We start from the raw sequence: 18,503 nt of genomic DNA, 5'->3' as shown, positions 1-18,503 counted from the left end.
TGTTTACGAAGTAAGACGCAGGATTCATGCACACGTGAGCCAAAATCTTTTAAGCACACAGATGATATCAGTGTGCCCATTTCTTACGCAAAGTTGACGGCTGCACAAGTTTTGATTGCATGTCGACTCGAAATAGGGAATCCAAGCTCAAGTTTGGGCGAGACGCTCGCGCGGCCGAGCTATGCGTTACGGAATAGACGTTGCCGGCGAAGGCGGTTTGTCGCCGGATTTGGCAGCGGCGATGGCTAGGACACGGGCGCGCATGCACTCCTCAATCGGCCCGAGCACTGACAGTAAGCAATAGTTACACTGTGACGCACCACAGATGCAATCTGAGAGCTCTGCACGTGCGCGGAAGCGTTGTTGCGAAAGGATACGCGCCGTGGATATTCCCAGTTGCGATAAGAGCAGTGACGACGCTCGACGCTGGGATTGGCTGATGTGTTCGTCGGATGCCACTTGTCACGTTTGATTTTTACTGTCCAAAGAAGCCTTCTTTTCGGGTCTCTTGGAAAACAATACCGCTTCCAGCGTTCCTGGAATGATTGGTGCATTGCAGCACGCAACATCCGGCCATGGTGACGGTAGCGAGCGCATAAAACTGGAGGTAAACGAGCACCGACCTAACAACAGCACGCGCGCCACGCACAAGCGTCCGGGCGAGGGATTCAAAATGGCGACGATGCTGCTGCCAAGGCCGAGGAGGCGGCACCTGCCCTTTCAAAAGCTGACTCCACTCTAAGCGGGGGCACGCGCATCGAGGCACTCTAGTCGAGGCTAGTCGAGGCTACGCTGGACAGTTACTGAGCGCGTCCCACATTCGTTCGTTTGCATGCCTGATCGCAGGTTTCGCGTAAGGCGTTGCATTTTCGGCACTTTAATAAATGAATATTCTTTATTGCACACATACCTTATACAAAATACGCACAAACTATGGTCCCATAGCCGAAGGCTAGTGCAGGTCCCATTGGAAGTATACATAACTGAAACTGTAATACTTCTAATTAAAATGAACAGAAGTAAACAATTCAAATTTGTCATTATCATACAAGAAATAATTTTTTTTTGCTAACATTAGTCACTTGAATTCGATTGAAGAAAAAAGGAAAGTACATTAAACAAAGAAATTTGGTTATTAGCGGCGCACAGAACTGTAGAATGAAACTTGTAGATGCAAGTATCAAATATAGCTTAATAAAGGGAACAAGGTTATTGCAACGTCTTTCAAAGAAAGCACAAAATACATTAAGGGCAATATATATACATAATGAAAAATTACAACCCACAGTAGCAGTCACCTCAAGCAAAGAAAAACACTTCAAAGTTGTATTTCTTCAGTGATCTGGAAAAGTTCTGGGTATTCTTTATATAATGTGGTATGCCATTCCAAATTTTCACTCCGGTATACTGTAGTAGACGTTCGCTGTAGGCGTTTTTTGTGGGAGGTATATTAAAGTTGTTAAAAGTTTGGTTCCTAGTTAGGCGTCGGGGGATACACAGTAATGAAATAGGAAATGGTTCATTATTCCTAACGACACTGTTAATACATGTAGCTAATCTTAGTGCCCGCACATAATCAAATGGTAAGATTTTCAACCTAGAAAACAGTGGTTTGCTACGTTCGTAGTAACGTGAGAAAGTTATCGTGCGTATAGCCCATTTTTGCAGCCGTCTTACTGGCTCAAAAGAGTTATACGTCGACCCCCAGGACTCAACAGAGTACAGAAGGTGGCAGGACACTAAAGCAAAATACAAAATGCGCAAAATTGTAGTACCAAATATTTTCGAGCTTGCAAAAAGGCGTAACAACTGGAAGCTAGTGTTGAGCTGACTGCATCTATCTGAATATTCCCATTTAAACAGCTGTCTAGAACAACACAATGGTGAGTAAAAGAATCAGTACATTCAAGGGAGCAATTACTGATGTAGAGTTGTATATCATGCGGATTAGCATTTGTACGGGAGTGGAATAACATATATATATATATATATATATATATATATATATATATATATATATATATATATCTTTTTGCATTGATGGTGAGCCTGCTGGCTGCAAACTAATTGGCCAGCTTAGCTAGTTCGATATTCATTTGTTCTTCTATGTCTGACAGATTTTTGCCGGTAATAATTGGGTCAGTATCATCAGCATACCAGCATCTCGGCAGTTGTTAGTACTAGAGGCAAATGATTTGTGTGTAGCAAGTAAAGTAACGAACCTAATACGGGACCTTGCGGCACACCTGTTTGTATGGACTGCAGAGAAGAAGTAAAGTTATTCATAATTACCATCTGTTGCCGACGTTGAAGCTAACTCTGGAAAAAATTTCACATAGCTCTGCGAAAACCATATTCGCATAATTTGTAAAGTAAGATGTCATGGACTACTGTATCGAACGCTTTTTTGAGGTCCAGAAAAACCACTGCGGCAAATTTGTTTTCTTGGATGGCAGTATTTAAAACTTGGCTTAAAGTTAGCACTGCTGTACTTGTAGAGCGCATTGGCCGGAAGCCATATTCGTGCGGACATAACACATGATATTTGCTCAAAAAGGAAAGCATACGTTTCAAAATTATTTTTTCGAGGATATTATTAAGAACACTCAGAACAGAGATCGGGCGGTAGCAAGAAAGATCAGACCTATCTCCCTCTTTGCATACAGGGGTGGCTTTGGCTATCTTGAGTATTGATGAGTATTGACCGGCTTGTAACGAGTGGTTAAATAGGTTACGCAATACTTCTCCAATTAAATCAATGTTCTCTTTTATAACACGCGCTGGAATCTCGTCATGACCCGGCGCTTTGCTAATTACAAGTTTACTCCCAATAAGCAGAATTTCTTTCATCTCTATGTTGTTTATAACGAAGCTATTTGGTAAGGAAGTTGGTTCATACAGCGCTTTTGTTAGGAATAGGCAGCATTTTGGCTAATGAAGGAGCAACATTTGTAAAATGAGTATTGATGTCATTGTCAGGTAGCGTTTTTTCAGCACAAGTATGCCCAATTGCGTCGTTTATTATTTGCCAAGTTATCCGCGAGTTACCGGAAGCTTGCTCAATAAGCTTCGAATAATAGACTTTTTCACATTTACGCGAAATGGCTACCCATTTGTTACGAGCAGTTTTATACTCATGTAGTAGATGAGCATTGAGCTTATCGAGTTTCCATTTATGATGCCAGTACTCTTTAGCCTTGAGCGCCCTTAATAAACCTTGGGTCATCCAAGGGCAGATTGGCGCTTCATACGAGCGTCTACGGACGACTTTTTTCGAGTTATGTACGGATTCCGTGATAACATTAATTAGATGAGCAAATTCCTGGTCTACGTCATCATCATAAACCTCGTGTCATCTAAGACAGCGTAAGAAATTACGAACCTTTAAGGAATCAATTCTATAAGAAGTAATCTTTCTCTGATGATCTTTTATAGGCCCTCCATCCACAGTGACAAAAGTTGGCATGTGATCAGTGACAGGCTCATTAATAACACCTGCTGTTATGTTAAGAATATTTGTGAGGACATGGTCCAAAATGGTTGCTGTTGTACTTGTCACTCGAGTAGGCGCAGTGATTAGATTGCGGAAATTATATGACTTTAATATGTAAGCGTAATATTTGTAACTACCACTAAAGGCATGAAGGTTTCTATCCCAAGAACAATAACCCGAGTACGACCATTCCTTGCCAGAGTAGACAGAATACCCTTAAGTTTACCTAAAAAACAGCTGGTATCTGCGTTTGGCGGCCGATGCACCACACCAACAACGACAGATCATTCTATCTTTACAAAAAGTGCGTCTATATATGTCAGGTTGCATGTGAATTCAGATAGTAAAAAATAAGCGGAGTCCGTTTTTTACGAAAAAAGCAACGCCTCCACCGCGAGAGTAAGATGCATGTGGCTGAGATATCATTTTATAGCGATGTATGGTAACTGTTTCTTCCTTTCTCAGCCATGTTTTCTGTAGCTGCTATTACGTCATAATGTTTGCCATGCCGCGAGATAGACGAGAGAAGAAGATTAACATTTTTTCTTATGCTGCGTGTATTGCAGTGGAAAAGAGCTATATTTCCTTTTCAGGGGCGTAGCCAAGGGGGTTCACCCCGAAATTTTTCAGTTTTGCTTGCGTATATATACACGCACACATACAAACGCACGCACGAACATACATAAAGTATGGCTGAACCCCCCCCCCGAAAAAAATTTCTGGCTACGCCCCTGTTCCTTTTGGATTAGATGTGCGAGCCTCAGCCATAAAAAAGGGTAATTTATTTTATTAAGGTCATCAATACATGACACATGCAGTGCTCGGGAGTTCTCACTTTTACGCATTAGTATCTTTCCATCGGATACCCATGCAAACTTCCAGTTCTTCTCTCGTTTTATCTGTATGGCTTTACCCAGCAAGACTTTGTTCTCTGCACACAAATGTTCGTTGACATACACCGGCGTGTTATTTTCAAAACCAAGCATTGAAGTGTTAAGGCGGTGCTTTCTAGCTGCTCTCAGAAAGTTGTCTCTGGAATTCCGTGACAAAAATCGGACGACAATATTCGGAGGTGTGTCACTTTTCCTGTGAACGCGATGCGCAGCATCAATTTCTTTGTTGGAGTGTTCAACGCGCAAGTATTTAGCAACCTTCTCAATCGTGTCGAGCATGTTTTCGTTTTCCGCAAGCGGAAGACCCTTCACTTCAACATTGTTCCTTCTTACATATTGCTTTAGTTCTGTTAGCTCTTTCCTAATTACCTGTATTTCACTGCTCAATTTCTTATTTGTCTTCAGAGTCTCAAGATTATCTTTCTTCACTTTTGCAAGTTCTTGTCGAAGCGACTGGAGTTGGAGTTCCTCCTTAAATTCTTCAAAACTCTTATTAAAAAAGCCCACTGACATCTTTACTTATGCCAGCTCAACTTTTGTGCCATTGTTCGAGGAACCAAGTTTCTTCATTTCTAACCTGAGATCGTTCATTGCACCAGTAAATTTAGTGGTCATTTCCAGTAACACTTTCACCCCCTCCTTTATGCTGCCAGGGGCTTTATCACCCAAAGCCTTCGTGAAGGTCGCTAACGCATCGGTGTCGGTGTCCTCCACATCGCTCTTTCCAGCCATGGCAAACGACAGCACAACGTTAAAATGACAACATCAATAATACACTGAAAACAGCGGATGACACCAGAGCAGGCCCACAGCCGTTCTAGTCAAAGGTGTTAGTTCATACATAGGTAATGATAAAGGATGCTTTCGTGCCGCAAAAACAGGACATCGCTGGCTAGCGTGCCCTCGCGGCTTCCGGATCTGCTCTGATGCCCGTCCAACTGTGCTGTCCTCTTTTAGAAGGGTTCAGGAAACGCCCCCCTGGCTAGCCTTGGTAAGACGGTGATCCTGCCATGCGTTGAAGTGGTGATGTCAGTCGTAGACTTGCGCAGCCGCAGTAGTACACAGCTACCTATGACAGTTGAATACAGTTTCCTGAGCGTTGCCTGCAGCAAAAACAGGACAGCGTTAGCGAGCGTGCCCGCGCGGCTGCCGGATCTGTTCTGATCCAGGTCGCAGGCAGTCGCTTTTCACTGCTTGCACTGCTCGAGCCATGCGACAGTCGTGCTCGGTGTTGAAAACTGCTCGATGCAATAAAAACATCTTTTCGAAGAAACCCGGTCCGCGTGCTTCGACTGCGAGCGTTACCACGCACCACCACCCATTCGTAATCATTGTGCCGACGCAGAGCGCAGAATAGAGAACTTGCAGGCAACGTATGTATTCTCACGACACAAAACTGAGACTGAATAAGAAACACTGACCAGGCTTCACCGACTGAGGAACGATTCCTAGTACAGTGGTCAACAAACATGTCTAGAACGACGGAGCGTCGCGCTCGGAAGAGCACGAGCGACATTTGCAGTTCGAAACGGGCCACATCTGAGCATGCGCGGCGCCGATTACGTGCCTGCCTTGAAGTTTACGTCCTTGTTTATCGCCGCGGCCGAGATAACTGCTTTGGCCGTCAGAGGCGCTGTAAACTGTATTCTCGGTTTGTGGTATTATATCACAACGAGAACGGCTCCTTTCGTTTTTCTTTTTTTTTGTTTTTGCTTCGCTTTTGTTTTGCGCTAAACCGTTCAGAGCGCTTTCGACGGCTAAAGCGTTTGTTGCGTCCGTGGTGATAAACAATGACTGAAAATGCAAGGGAGGCGCATCGTTGGCGCCGTGCACGCTCAGATGTGGCGTATTTACGACTACAGATGCCTCTCGTGCAGTTCCGAGCACGACGCTCCGTCGTTCTAGACATGAGAGTTGGCCACTGCACATGGTGAAATCGCCGCCTAGCAGCGACGATGCTTCTGAAACGGCGTGGCATGAACTCGTACAGAAAACGGACCACGATGGTGTCACTGCAAAGCCGTTCCTACTCTGTTTTGATCACTTTCAACACCGTGTCCGCTTTGGTATTCTCTGATGGGGACTGAAACGGCACGAACTCAAACGGACTCAAAAAGTTTGCTTTAGGTATACCCCACACATGTCCAATGGGGTTTAGGTCGGCTCCCTTTGGAGGCCATGTCAGCTGCTGCACGCCAAGAACACTCAGAACAGCGCCCACACTCTGATACGCGTGTATGCGACTTTTACCTTGCTGAAACCAGTAGGATCAGTTCAGAAATGGCCCGTCAAGGGCGCATGGCAAGAAGACGTTTTGAATGATGTTGACGTATGTGTCCGAGTCGAGGGGTCCATAGGCTCTCACCAGAGGACCCAGCCCGCTTCTTATCATGGCACCCCAGACAGCCGCAAAGCAGCGACTGCTGGCGAACACAGCTTGCATGTATGAAGGGACGTATATGATCAGGAAAAATAAGCAGTAGAACGACATAATTAGGAACATGCATCAACAGTAGCGTGACTAAAAACAATATTTTCAGTGCAGCAAACTTTAGTCTCAAGTGTGAAAAGTTTCCGAACCGTACTAACCACGAGTCTAAGTGAGAGCAGTTGTCAGTAAAATCTAACCACTTCTCAGAAACTCTGAACCGAAGTTCGTGGGACCGAATCCCAGCCGCGGCGGCCGCATTTTCGATGGAGGCGAAAATGTTTGAGGCCCAGGTACTTAGATTTAGGTGCCCGTTAAAGAACCCCAGGCGGTCGAAATTTCCGCAGCCCTCTACTACGGCGTCCCTCATAATCATATCATGGTTTTGGGACGTTAAACCCAACAAAATTTGGCTTCTCAAAAACTTCCAGCTTCTCTTGAAGGATTGGTTCATGGGTTCATGCAGTGTATTCATCAGATAGGAGCAGGGAGAGCAGCCTTGTCCTCCTAGTCAACCCTCAGTGTTCTTATTCTGCGTACAAAACGATTAGAGTTTACATACAAATCAGAATAAGAAATTCACACCCTCAACTCGCCCTCCTGAAAACTCGACGCTGCTGGTCCCAGCGCTTCGGAAATGTGGACTGGTCCGAGAATATAACTTCGTACCAATTTTCCATGCTCCACTCTTCCATAGAGTTAGCAAACTCGGGCCGTTTACGGCGCTCTTTTGCCAATAGGTGAGGCTTCTGTGGAATCACGCAGGATCGCAGGCCAATTCCTTTAAGCTGTCCTCTGGTGGTCTTTCCGATGCATTCAGCGAAAGTTCCTTGCCGATTTCTCCCGCAGTCATGAGGGGGGTCGGCCACCGACGCAGGTAGCTAGCTGTCGGTCGACCTGAGCTCCTGGCATCGGCAAGGCTCCTTTCGTTGTGAAATGCGTGAATGGTGCGGGCTACGGCAGATATTGAACGGCCAGTCTGGCGGGCTATTCTCTGTGAAACACCTTCCATGAACAAGCGTGCTATCACTCTTCTGTCGTAGGTTGGCAACCTCGACGGCATTTGGAACCGGAAAGATTGGGGATGAAGTTACCAAGGTTTCTCTGGACATTATATTGCTAGCCAATCAAATCGAGTAACGTTGAAGGTAAATCACTGACCTGGCGTGGTCCATTCTCTGTACGAGTGCATGCCACGCCGTTTAAAAAAGCGCCATTGCCGCTGGCGGCGATTTCACCACGTACTAGGAATCGTACCTCTCTCAGTGAAGCCTGGAGAGTGTTTCTTTTTCAGCCTCAGTTTTGTTTCATTACAATAAATACGCTGCCTAAGAATTCTTCCTTTCGCGCTTGTCACGATTGGGTGGCGGTGCGCGGTTTTCAAACTAGGCGTTTATGGCAAGCAAGAACAAGGAAATGATCATTGAAAAGATGAAGAATAAAACAGGCGGTGACTTCTCTCCTCAAAGACGCGAGATAAACGCAGCGGGAACTGCGAACAAGTTCCGTTTCAGTAGTCGAGAGACCGCGCGCCGTGCACGACGGTCGCATGGCTCGAGTAGGGCGAGCAGTAAAAAGCGTCTGCACATGCCAAAGAGTGAAATAAGCAGCGCCTCATTTGAAATCTGCGATGATGCTGGTAAACGAGCGAATATAGGACGCGCATGCGCTCAGTAGTTTTCCAGTGTAGCCTCGACTAGAGTCACTAGAACAATTTCAGAGTATCGCACCTGTTTTCCGCGCGCCGCCGCCGACGCGATTGGCTTACTCGCATCACGAGACCTCTCGCCGCCATATCCCTTCCAAGCGCTTTGGGTGCAGGCGCGTTGAATGCAGAGCGTGGCCGGACATTTAGCAGTGCCACGGTCCCTAGAAGTACTTCGTCGCTTTTTGAACGCCTCATGCCAGCAGTGATTCCACTCCTGCGCCAACTGCGCCAAAGTGCGCCAAATCGTATTTACTGCGCCATCCTGATAATATCGACAAAAATTGCGCCAAACTGCGCCAAAGTCTCGGGTTTGGGGGCGTCTATCACCGGCAATCGCATCGCCGGCGCGACAGAGCATTCGCAGCTCGATCTTGGGGCTGCCAATAAAGTCGCAACAATAGACCAAGAATTATTCCGCTGAATAAATAGCGCTCGCGCGTGCGTTCCGAGTAAGCCACGATGCCATGCACGGTGCCGACGCAGCTTCTGTTCTACAAGTCGGCTCGACAGCAAAACGCGCTCTCCGCAGAGGCTCGTGACGTCTAGGCCTATCGGTAGCGAGAAAGTGCGACGGCGATTCATCGGCGGACGTCGTCTGTCCAAACGCTGCTGATAGCTCGTTTCAAGCGTCGCACTGCACGTAAGGAAAGCTATGTTCAGTAATAACTACATGAGTGCCGCTAAAATGTCTGTCACTTCTGTTTCCGGACATCGCGGAATGAAATCTGGGATCGCTCGCAATATATATATATATGGGACAATATCGAATTTTCCTTGCTTCGCGTTTATGGAAGACCACGCGAACGGTGGAAACGCGTCGACACTTTTCCTCAGATATACTTTATCCATGGATCTTCATCCAGAACAGCTTTTTCGTAATTCCTTCCGCCAGCACGTCCGAGTTTGTAATCACTCTGCGGTAAATACCCCCTAAAAGGCCCTGGCCTCTCGAGCTCACGTGCTAGGGTTCCAATTCAAATTTTTTGCTTGCTTTTTTTAAAATGTCATCTCATTAGTAAAATCATATCTCCTGGTCGGAGCAGCCGCAAATGCGTAGCTGTCAGTAGCGGGCCCGTCGCTGACGGCCCACAGTGAAGCGGCTAACTCTTTTGGATCCGTTCTCGCGTAACTCAACAAAACGCTGGTTTAAGGGAATATGGCCCCTCCAGGAACCGAAGCGTTTTCTTGCTCTGAGTTCTCTAAACGCGAAATAAGCATTGGGAGCACAGCAAGTTTACGAGCCGTCTCATGATGCCTCGAGATAGCGCGCGCGCAAGCGACTGCGCCCTTCGAACGATGCCCCCCCCCCTTCCGCTCCCCTGGCGTCCCTTCATGCTCCTTACGAAAGACGGGCGGGGCGTTTCCTCTCTGTTTGATGAGCAATCGACGGCAGGCCCGCACGCGGGAAGATGTTATCGCATGCGCTGTCCGTGCGGCGGGTACAGACGGCCGGCTAGTTTAATATCCGCTTCAGCCGCGTTCGTCGCCAGCGCTCGCGAGCTTTTACCCGCGGCTAGAATGCGCGTGGTGATGTTATTAATTTGGACTTTATACGGAAAATTACGGCAACGGCGACGGCAAAAATCCGCCGAGAGTGTCCATATAATTGCTATCGCAAGGGTCAATGTGCGGGGCAGATTATGCCCCCCCCCCCCTCTTAGGTGATTAGAAGGGGGGCGGTCGCCCCCCCCCTGCCCCCCCAGTGAGCACGCCTATGCTCCTGAGATGATTTTTTTCCATGAGATTTGCAATGAATCGAAATATTTCTAGCCTTCATAAAAGCCCCATAATAATACTCAGGTGCTTGAATGTTAATGCAATATGCTTCTGTATTGCACTCCAGGATGTAAAATTCGCTGCTCCAAAGTGCTCCCAGATGCAAAATTATCTGCTCCAAAGTGCTCCAAGATGAAAATTTTGCTGCTCCAAAGTGCTCCAAAACGGAAATTTTGCTGCTCCAAAAATTGCTCCAAATCAGAAGTCCTCGGTAGCATCACTGTGCCAGAGAGTAGCTCACAAGTAACCGAACGTTGCTGGTGAGCAACTTCGGGAATTTCGTATATTTTTGAATTCCGGGTGGGAAACATTAACGTCAAAGAGCGTCGTTGTACGTGGCTGCATAGTTGGCCGCGGAATGAATTCGCCCCCCTCGAAGAACACTCCTTTCTGGAGTGAACTACACAAACTTTGCTGGAAAAGATGTCATGCAACAGGACACTTCACCTTTACGGTTCGCTATGTTCAGCGATATTGAAAACTACATACTACATACCTTTCTATTTGCTTGGCTGTTTATATCTCGATCTGTTGAACAGATTGTGCATGCATTTCGAGTTATAAGTGTGTCACGCACGAGAGCGAAATCGAAGACTTATTAAAATAATAGGCAGCACCTATAGTGCCGGCAGCCGGCATATTATCCCGGGAAAAAAGTTTTTCCCTATTGGATGCCCATTACCATGTGACTGATCTGCCGGCACATTTCCGGTGAGCCTGTCGTGCCGGCAATACATGTGCATGATTGTGCATGATGCCCGTGTCACTGAGGCGCTTTGTCTGGCTTCGAGAGACGTTTCATCGATGGTTTTCCACAAACATTATTTTCCTGTTGCTCAGTGAAGGCCCTCTGCGCCCTTCGGGCGCGGAAACCTAATCGTGGCTTCGCCCTCGCTTCGCGAGTGCGGCCATTTCGCTAACGCTCGATGGCCGGTTGGCAGGGTCTCCGACACGCGCTACTGGCCGCTGTCGCGGCCACGCGCTGTTTAGCCCGCGCGCCTGCCCCGAAGGCGCAGGTGTTCGGGCTGGTCAACTTGAGGAGTCAAAGGACGCCTGAGGCTGGCATCTCCGGTATCGCGGGGCCGCCAGTCCATCGTCAATTTGACTGTGACTGCAGGAAATGTGCACTTCTTGCGTTACCAAGTGGCAGCGACCAGAAAAAGAGCCAAGTTCACGTGGAGCGCCGCTACCGACTACACGTGCGGACAGCCGATGGCGTACGATCCGACACACGAACAAAAGCTCGAAAGGGGCCGTCCCGCAGAGGTCACATGGTCGCGGGCGGCCAATAGGAAAGAACTGTCGGTCGACCGATATAATTGACCGGCAGCCGGCAATATAGACACTACCAAAATAATAATAACTGTTTCCTGTGTACCTTAAGGCAACTGTCACGTGATCATTTGCCACTGCGCAAAACTGAAGCGTGGAACTCTGTTGATAAACTTGATATAAGGCAATGTTATTAAGCGTATTTTATTATTTTTTTTTAAATGTTGCTAATGCTGCATTGCGCCGAGCACACACTTACAATACTGTTTAGTGGGTGAGAAATAGTCACAGCAAAAAAGAAAAAAAAAAACGGCTTATCCTCCCACGCATTGAGGGAATCGATTTCATGCGAGCCCTAGCTCGTATACACGTACTGTGTTGCAGTAGCATGCGCGTTAAAAATTTTTGGGATGTGCTATTTCTGATCAAAATAACATAAAGCACTGTGCCGAGGAAGTTTTAACAAGAGTGCATTACGAAAAAAAAAGTTGAAATTAAAAGCAGTGCAGAAACCGAACCCTAGCTGTTTACGCGCTGGCAAGCCCCCCCCCCCCAAAAAAAAAAAAAAAAAAAAACTTCGTCGGAACACAGCAAAATATTTTCAAATGCACTGTAGCGTTGGGAATATTAAGGAGACAAAAAATAGGAAATGAAACAACTGAGTAGTGACGTCAATCATTTTTGATGGCCTATTTTCTACGTATCTGTTAGGAAATGACAATGTATTCGCAAAATAAAATGCACCTTACCTACCGCACGCCGATTCGCCCGTGCATTCGGCTGCTGGCGTTCCGAACTGAGACAAATACTTCACGCACAACTTCCACTTACCTTACACGCACCATTTCTATTACAGATAGCACCCAGCTGAACAGCAAGCATGGTGCGCAAGTAAGGTATGCGTCAGCGATCAGTCGAAGGACGCAATGCTGAATGTTCTCGATGTTCGATAATGTTCTCGAATGCGCTATGAAGTGAACCTGAACACCGACTGCAAAGCTAGCGCAAACAGTCAACGTTTACCAAGTGTCGAAATAAAGGGCATCCCGTACGGTCATTACGCTAATGCAACTATACAGCTCCGGACCTTGCGAACACACCTGGCCGTGAAACGAAAAGAGACCGATGAAGCCACAAAGAGAGTTCGCGAGCACATGGCAACATTCGCCGCACGTTTCATTAGCTACACCGCTTACCGCGCAGTCGATTCATTACTGTCGATGACTCGAAATCACTTCTGATATCCTTTTGAAGAAACACACACATACATATTGCAGTTACGCCGAGCGTAACACGGCATCGAGGGGAAAAGATCGGTCACTTCTCAACACACGCTACCAACGCGCAGGACGGTCCGGAAGGGATATGGCCGCCGCTGCCCATTGTTGCCCGCGTGCAGCCTACCTTTGCGGTACTCTGAAATTTTCCAGTGATTCTAGCCTCGACGCGCGGGCTGCGCCTCCTGGCGTCCCGTAGGCAGCTTTCGAACGGCACTCCAGCATCTCGAAAGATTGTGTACCTGTGTCCCTGACTGTACGTTTGTTGCCAATGCGAAATATATTTTGCAAGCTTGCATAAAGTTGCACGTGGTGCACGAGTGGAGGTTTTTGAGCTGTAGTGTCGCTTAAGTAAGGTTTTATATATATATATATATATATATATATATATATATATATGTGTGTGTGTGTGTGTGTGTGTGTGTGTGTGTGTGTGTGTGTGTGAGCCCTTAAATTGGCCTTCTTTAATTCACAGCGAGGGTCTCATTCCTGCAGGTAGTATGAGAAGGCTTATTGGTCAGCTTCCAGCTTGTAAAGCGATCACGTGCTGCGTGAAACCAGCTTGCAAGAAAAAAATCGCAGCATATCCACGGAGTGAATGATGATGAGTGGGCGAAGCTGTGGAGGTTAATCGGTAAACCGTGAATCTTCCGTGAATTCTGCCCAGTACATCATCACCGACGTGAGATAGGGCGCGTTTATACTAAAGGTTCGATGAGTTATGACGACTTGCAGCTCACTTTAATTTTACATGTACGCTGTGTATTTTCATTGTTTAGAAAACCATTGCTTTAGAAAACATCTGGCGTCTTTCGTTAAGCAGCTGGCGTCTTTTCGTTTTGCTTTTAGAAAACATCTGGCATCTTTCGTTGGTTTATTTCATCAGTCAACGGCGTTTTGAACAAAATTTTTATTGTTTAATCACGCACAGGAGAAATCTCACCAGGCACTACCTTGGAGGTAAACAATGGCTTCTAATGGGAATGAGACACAGAAGAAGTCGGCTTTTAGCTAACACTTACACTTCTACTAACGTTTCCTACTGGAACATGCCAATGGCTGCTAATGGGGAATGAGAGACAGAAGAATTCGGCTTTTAGTTAACGTGCACGCTGCGAATTTTTTATTGTTCAACAACGCACAGAAAAAATCTCCCACTGGCACCACCTTGGAGGTCAGGATCTGGTACTAGCGTTACGACTGGTTACGCACTACTACGAGGGACGAACGGGTGCCGCCTTAAGAAGCTTCGCCCCTAAAAAAGAAAAGCAAACAGTACGTGTTTCACACTAGCCGTCAAGGCTCCGGGCAGCGCCGAGTATCACTCCCATGATGAACAGAGATACCCTATAAATACCGCCACTGTAGCTAAATTGGCAGACCATCGGGTGCGTTATCAGAAGGTTGCAGGTTCGGTCCCTGTTGGCGCCAAGTTGTCTTTTCATCCACTTGAAGTTCTTCACATTTGTATCAGAACTACTACAATACAGCTTGAATACACACAAATAACGTCCTCTACACCTTTCTTGAAATGAAAGCAACAATGAAACCAACATGCAGTGATCTACCAACTTGCCCAAAAAGCCACTTTACTCGAGGAAGCACTGAGGGAAGGAAGAGCGTAAAGCATAGCGTAGCCAAGTATGGCGTCACGCAGGCAGAACCATGCAAAGCATAGCCGCGTATTCCAAGGGGGTGAGAAAGGGAAGTTAGGGTGAGGAGGAGGGAAATGAGAAGGGGAAAGGGTAAAGCAGAGCGCAGTTATGTACGGCGTTAGACAGGCAGAACCATGTATAGCACAGCCACCTATAGCATAGCCATGTATAGGAAGGTGGCGGGAAAGAGAAGTGAGGAGCCAGGAGAGGAGGAAGGGAGTATGCTCTCATCATATACTGTCAACTCATGTCGTAGGCACAACCGTGTATAGCATGGCCATGTATAGTGTGGTGTCGTAAAGGTGCGGGAAAGGGAAGTGAGGGTGAGGAGGGGAGAGGGTGGACCACAATATAGCCGTGTATTGTATGCTATAGCAATAAGACGTAACAGTGAAATGAGGATGAAGAGGAGTGATGTGAGAGAGAGTGGGAGGGAAAGGACGAGGGGAGAGGGCACCACTGCATCACAAATGAAGTTTCTCTTTCACGCCATGGAGGCCTCGCAGACTGCAGGGTTGGAACGCCAGGGCGCGCTTGCCCGTGAACGCGAGCGTTGCTGAAGAAACGCAGATTCTTCAGCGACGCTCATAGGCTGCGTTCGTCCTGTCTAGTTCTACTATGTTGTCTCGTCCCAAGCGCAGTTCAAGTTCACTTGATAATGTCTTTCCAACTAGCCCCTCAACACACGCTTCTTGAGTTCGTCACTAATGGACAGGCGAATCACTGCTCCGCACTTCCTATAGCTTTCACGTTGAGTGCAACTGCATTTCTTTGCTTTAGATCTTGTATAAACTAATCAGGAGCTCCAAGAAGGTTGGTTTATGGGATTTCACCTCCCAAAGCGACTAAGGCTATGAGAGACGCCCTAATGAAGTGCCCGGGATAATTTACACCACCTGGGACGCTTTAAATTGCACTGCCTTCGTACAGTACACGTGCGTCTAGGATTTCGCTTCCCTAACAAGAGCTCCAAATAGTGAGTGTTTTGCTTGTCAAATTACAATGTGTCCTATTTGAAGAGCACCTGCGGTGGTAACCGCACACCTGCAGAATTTAAAACGATGTTTCTAAGCCTATAGGTAAACTAGTGCAATGTTAGAGGCTATTATATGCCGTGGTTTTTACATCATCTGTACTTTGCCCTAATGCAGTGGAATATACGCTGTAGCGTTTGCTAGTCTAGGACACTACAAATAAATCTGATGCGAACTGAGTGATACACCGAAGCGCGCTATTCGTGGCATTGAGAACCGCGGATACTTTGCACTGACATCTTCTGAAAACACACGGTACTATATATTTACCAACACTTTGTTCTGCAGCTTCCTACGTATACGTATCATAAAGGAGCTATATGAATAGTGTCTAATTTAATGTCTCTGCAATAACAGGCAAGATAATCTAAAGCACAGCCATTTTAACTTAAGTATTAGTCCCAAATTTTCTAAACAAACGTGTATGCAGTTCATGTCTTCAAAAATTGAAAATTGCATCAAGATTTAAAGAATGATATAAAGTTGAGCGATATACTTACATGTTATCAAATGTCTTCTGATGAAAAGTTCCTGTAAGCACTTTGCTGAAACGTGCGTTCTTAGTTATTTTTTTCTTCAAAAGGTACATAGCGTTTTCCTGTTTATCGAACTATTTCATTAACTCTGTTCCCTCTGCGCTTGCCGCTTACAAGATCACATGTTTTGATATTCTTGTACTGTGTGTGACTGCTTAGATCCCGTTCTCGCTGCGGAAGCCAAACAAACAATGACTGCCTCTGTTGTTTTTAGTTTGCATGTATGCTGCATACTCGTTCAACAGTGTACAAGTTGCAGGTCCTATTTCGGGTATCAGATTTCTACTTTTAGCCTTGCTATCCTATATACGCTATCTGCATATCTAAAACAATTGGAAACAGCAATTATATAAAATGGTTGCGTGCATGAATGAATGAGAAACGCAACCAATGCCAGGCTATACATTAATTAGATAGGACAGTACATTCTGCACAAAGCCTTACAAAACCTTTGGATGGGATTGTAACGATACGCTAAACTCCTTTTTTTATTTCTGTGTCATATTTTTGAGACATAAAATAATTCATACATCCATGCAACCACTAAGCGCTGTGTGAATGCAGGAACACTTCCAGAACGACTGCGACTACCATGAGGTATCGTGTCAGAAATGTGGCAGCGCTGTGCCACAGATGAGAATTCTGGAGCACTCTCTCGGCTCTTGCGTGGAAGGAACGATCTCCGCTATTCCGAACGAGAACAAATCCGTGCTCGAAGATCTTCGCAAGGTCAGGCAATCACTCGACGGTGCATTAGAACGGCTCTCGCAGAAGAAGGTGGCCGTTCAGGACAGGATCAACGGACTCGTCGAATGCCTGGAAGGATATACGAGCCAGATAAAAACTCTCCAGGTAAGTAACCATAGAAAACCTTGAACTACAAGTTACAAGCGAGGTGCATGTCCTTATTTCCTGGCGAATGCATCATTCAGTAAAACTTGCAAATATTGCATACAGCAGCGAAGCAGGATGCTCTTATCTTATTGCTCATGACAGTTTATCAGATAAGTTCGTTTTACTTTTATTGTTTTGATTCAATAATTTTGTATTAAGAAGCATACCAGCCAGCCTTTTCATTCCACTAATGTGCTCGCATACGTACTGGCACGAGGCAACTGGTACACCGCGCTGCAAGTGTCGCTGCGTAAAGCCGTCGTCTTCACGAAAGGGTACAAAGGTGCGCCTGTGATATGTCCACGAAGCCCACATGTGCCGCCGCGATATATGGAACGAAAAGGCGAGTTCTGGAGCGTCGTCGTTATTTCTATATTCGTGGATAACTTTTCTTGGCAATGAAGGGAAAGCTACGGGGCGGAGCGTCTGCACATGTACTGCTACGCGAAGTAGTCCGGTTTGGCGCGCGTCTCGTAACGCCGTGGAAAGTGATGGCTAGCGTTGCATTTCGACGCAAACGCTGCTTAGCGTCTAAGGTACGGGTAAAAGGCGCGACTTTTTCACGCACGCAAAAAGGCAAAGTGACAACGTATAAAGTAAAAGAATACAAATATTTCGCTTGTGAGCGCTGCGTTTCGTCTCAAAAAGCTACATGTACAAAATGAAGGAGTATTTTATATATCTCGCGCAGAAAATACGGACGCAATTGTGGGACTACATTAGCGGTAGGACACGTGCATTGTGGCTCTGTAGCCTTCGCTTCATTGCCAAGTTGTCCGCGAGTATAGTGCATGCACCCCTTCAAAAATGGTTTGCGTTACGGTTGCCCCAAATGCTTCCAAAGCTTCAACAATCTTTATCGAGAACAATCCTTGCTTGCTGAATTCTGCAACAAATAGTGAACATCAAAGAGAAAGCGCAAAAAAAACACAGCATATCCACGGAGTGAATGATGATGAGTGGGCGAAGCTGCGGAGGTTCATCGGTAAACCGTGAATCTTCCGTGAATTCTGCCCAGTACATCATCACCGACGTGAGATCGGGCGCGTTTATACTAAAGGTTCGATGAGTTATGACGACTTGCAGCTCACTTTAATTTTACATGTACGCGGTGAATTTTCATTGTTTAGAAAACCATTGCTTTAGAAAACACCTTGCGTCTTTCGTTAAGCAGCTGGCGTCTTTTTCGTTTTGCTTTAGAAACATCTGGCGTTCTTTCGTTTTGTTTTTACAAAACATCTGGCGTCTTTCGTTGGTTTATTTCATCAATCAACGGCGTTTTGAACAAAATTTTTATTGTTTAATCACGCACAGGAGAAATCTCACCAGGCACTACCTTGGAGGTAAACAATGGCTGCTAATGGGAATGAGAGACAGAAGAAGTCGGCTTTTAGCTAACACTTACACTTCTACAGAGACAGAAGAATTCGGCTTTTAGTTAACGCGCACACTGCGAATTTTTTATTGTTCAACAACGCACAGGAGAAATCTCCCACCGGCACCACCTTGGAGGTCAAAGGGTAAGACTTGTTACTCA

The 18,503-nt window shown here is 46.2% G+C and overlaps 1 pseudogene; it reads left to right on the top strand.

Annotated features, from left to right (window-relative positions):
* LOC119395123 (uncharacterized) overlaps window positions 1-18,503 on the top strand; it is a 41,522-nt pseudogene that overhangs the window by 5,200 nt on the left and 17,819 nt on the right.

The sequence above is a fragment of the Rhipicephalus sanguineus genome, chromosome 5, assembly GCF_013339695.2.
Source record: "Rhipicephalus sanguineus isolate Rsan-2018 chromosome 5, BIME_Rsan_1.4, whole genome shotgun sequence".
In the NCBI taxonomy this organism is placed as follows: domain Eukaryota; kingdom Metazoa; phylum Arthropoda; class Arachnida; order Ixodida; family Ixodidae; genus Rhipicephalus; species Rhipicephalus sanguineus.
This window is presented reverse-complemented; position numbering and strand designations above follow the sequence as displayed.